This window comes from Arachis duranensis, unplaced genomic scaffold, assembly GCF_000817695.3.
Source record: "Arachis duranensis cultivar V14167 unplaced genomic scaffold, aradu.V14167.gnm2.J7QH unplaced_Scaffold_343483, whole genome shotgun sequence".
NCBI classification, from domain to species: Eukaryota; Viridiplantae; Streptophyta; class Magnoliopsida; order Fabales; family Fabaceae; genus Arachis; species Arachis duranensis.
In genome coordinates, this window is record NW_026264909.1 from 466,404 (window position 1) to 470,100 (window position 3,697).

Genomic DNA, 3,697 nt, shown 5'->3' on the forward strand with positions numbered 1-3,697 from the left:
TTCCCTTCTTTTTCATATAAGCAGGAGCAAGGAAAAGAACATTCTTGTTGAAGCAGATCCTGAACCTGAAAGGACTCTGAAGAAAAAAACTAAGAGAAGCTAAAATACAACAAGCCAGAGAAAACTTTACAGAAATTTTTAAAAAAGAAAAGGAGATGGCAGCCAAAAATAATAACAACAACAATAATGCAAGGAGGATGCTTAGTTATTATACTACACCTACTTCCAATTTTTATGGAAGAAGCATCTCAATCTCTGCCATTGGAGCAAATAATTTTGAGCTGAAGCTTCAACTAGTTGCTCTAATGCAACAGAACTGCAAGTTTCATGGACTTCCATCAGAAGATCCCTATCAGTTTTTAACTGAGTTTTTGCAGATCTATGATACTGTTAAGACTAATGGAGTAGATCCTGAAGTCTACAGGCTCATACTTTTCCCTTTTGCTGTAAGAGGCAGGGCTAGAACATGGCTGGACTCACAACCTAAAGATAGCCTGGACTCTTGGGATAAGATGGTCACGACCTTCTTGGCCAGGTTCTTTCCTCCTCAAAAGCTGAGCAAGCTTAGAGTGGATGTTCAGACCTTCAAGCAAAAAGATGGTGAATCCCTCTATGAAGCTTGGGAAAGATACAAGCAGTTGACCAAAAAGTGTCCTTCTGACATGCTTTCAGAGTGGACCATTTTGGATATATTCTACGATGGTCTATCTGAGTTCTTTAAGATGTCACTGGACCATTCTGTAGGTGGATCCTATGAGTAATGGGACGCCTCTGAGATGAATCCTATGAGTAATGGGACGCCTCAGAAGAAGGGAGTTCTTGAAGTTGATGCTCTGAATGCCATACTGGCCCAGAATAAAATATTGACCCAACAAGTCAATATGATATCTCAGAGTCTGAATGGATTACAAAATGCATCCAACAGTACTGAAGAAGCATCTTCTGAAGAAGAAGCCTATGATCCTGAGAACCCTGCATGCAGAGGTGAATTACATGGGTGAACCCTATGGAAACACCTATAATCCCTCATGGAGAAATCATCCAAATTTCTTATGGAAGGATCAACAAAAGCCCCAACAAGGCTTTAATAATGGTGGAAGAAACAGGCTTAGCAATAATAAGCCTTTTCCATTATCTTCTCAGCAACAGACAGAGAATTCTGAGCAGAGCCCCTCTAGCTTAGCAAACATAGCCTCTGATCTATCTAAGGCCACTTTAAGTTTCATGAATGAAACAAGGTCCTCCATTAGAAACTTGGAGGCACAAGTGGGTCAGCTGAGTAAGAAAATCACTAAAACTTCTCCTAGTACTCTCCCAAGCAATACAGAAGATAATCCAAAAAGAGAGTGCAAGGCCATTGATATAATCAAAATGGCCGAATCTAAAGAGGAAAGGGAGGACGTGAATCCGAATGAGGAAGACCTCATGGGACGTCCCCAGACAGAAAGGAGTTCTCTATTGAGGACCTAAAGGAATCTGAGGCTCATATAGAGACCAAAGAGATTCCATTAAACTTCCTTCTGCCATTCATGAGCTCTAAGAACTATTCTTCCTCTGAAGAGGATGAAAATGTAACTGAAGAGCAAGTTGCTCAATATCTAGGAGCCATCATGGAGCTGAATGCCAAGTTGTTTGGTAATGAGACTTGGAAAGATGAACCTACCTTGCTCATTAGTAAACTAAATACATGGGTTCAGCAAACTCTACCTCAAAAGAAATAAGATCTTGGTAAATTCTTAATACCCTGTACCATAGGCACCATGACCTTTGAGAAGGCTCTGTGTGACATGGGGTCAAGTATAAATCTTATACCACTCTCTGTAATGGAGAAACTGGGGATCTTTGAGGTACAAGCTGCAAGAATCTCATTAGAGATGGTAGATAAGTCAATAAAACAAGCTTATGGATTGGTAAAGGACGTGTTAGTGAAGGTTAGAGACCTTTACATCCCTGCTGATTTCATAATCCTAAACACTGGGACGGATGAGGATGAATGCATCATCCTTGGAAGACCCTTCCTAGCCACAGCAGGAGCTGTGATTGATGTTGACAGACGAGAGCTAGTCCTTCAATTGAATGGGGACTACCTTGTGTTTAAAGCTCAAGGATCTTCCTCTGCAACCATAGAGAGGAAGCATGAAAAGCTTCTCTCAATACAGAGTCAAACAAAGCCCCCACAATCAAACTCTAAGTTTGGTGTTGGGAGGCCACAACCAAACTCTATGTTTGGTGTTGAACCCCCATATTCAAATTCTAAGTTTGGTGTCGGGAGGTCCCAACAATGCTCTGAACATCTGTGAAGCTCCATGAGAGCTCACTGTCAAGATATTGACATTAAAGAAGCACTTATTGGGAGGCAACCCAATTTTTATTTATCTATATTTCTATTGTTCTTTTATGTTTTATTAGGTTTATGATCATGTGGAGTCACAAAACAATTGCAAAAATTAAAAACAGAATAAAAATAGCAGAAGAAAAAGCACACCCTGGAGGAAGAGCTGTCTGGCATTTAAATGCCAGAAACAAGCATGTGTCTGGCGTTTAACGCCAAAACAAGCCCTAAGCTGGTGTTTAACGCTAGAAACGAGCATCAGGCTGGTGATGAGCGGATAATTTATACGCTTTTTGGCATTGTTTTTAGGTTGTTTTTAGTAAGTTCAAGCTACTTTTAGGGATGTTTTCATTAGTTTTTATGTTAAATTCACATTTCTAGACTTTACTATGAGTTTGTTTGTTTTTCTGTGATTTCAGGTAATTTCTGGCTAAAATTGAGGGAGTTGAGCAAAACTCTGATAGGAGGCTGACAAAGGACTGCTGATGCTGTTGGAATCTGACCTCCCTGCACTCGAAATGGATTTTCTGGAGCAACAGAACTCCAAATGGCGCGCTCTCAACGGCGTTGGAAATTAGACATCCAGAAATTTCCATCAATATATAATAGTCCATACTTTATTTGGGAATTAACAACGTAAACTGGCGCTCGCCAGTTCCATGTTGCTGTCTAGAGTAAAATGCCAGAAACACGTCACGACCCGGAGTTGAACGCCCAAAACACGTTACAACTTGGCGTTCAACTCCAAAAGAAGCCTCAGCTCGTGGATAGATCAAGCTCAGCCCAAACACACACCAAGTGGGCCCCAGAAATGGATTTATGCATCAATTACTTACTCATGTAAACCCTAGCAGCTAGTCTAGTATAAATAGGATAATTTACTATTGTATTAGACATCTTTGGTCTCTGTTTTATTTTATTCTTCATCTGAGGAGATTATTGATCACGTTTTGGGGGGGCTGGCCATTCGGCCATGCCTGAACCTTTCACTTATGTATTTTCAAAGGTGGAGTTTCTACACACCATAGATTAAGGGTGTGGAGCTCTGCTGTACCTCAAGTTTCAATACAATTACTATTATTTTCTATCCAATTCGAATTATTCCTATTCTAAGATATTCGTTGCACTTCAACTTGATGAATGTTATGATCCATGACACTCATCATCATTCTCACCTATGAATGCACGTGATTGACAACCACTTCCGTTCTACCTTAGGCCGGGCGCGTATCTCTTAGATTCGTTAAACAAAATCTTCGTGGTATAAGCTAGATTGATGGCGGAATTCATGAGAATCCGGAAAGTCTAAACCTTGTCCGTGGTATTCTGAGTAGGATTCTGGGATTGAATGACTGTGACGAGCTT

General features: G+C 40.5%; 1 non-coding gene across 1 annotated transcript; it reads right to left on the minus strand.

Moving 5' to 3' along the window:
* Nucleotides 1–560: 560 nt before the first annotated feature.
* LOC127744402 (small nucleolar RNA R71) lies at nucleotides 561–668 on the minus strand. Its single transcript, XR_008005391.1, has one exon. It is a non-coding gene; the product is annotated as a small nucleolar RNA R71 (small nucleolar RNA).
* Between the last annotated feature and the right edge of the window lie 3,029 nt (nucleotides 669–3,697).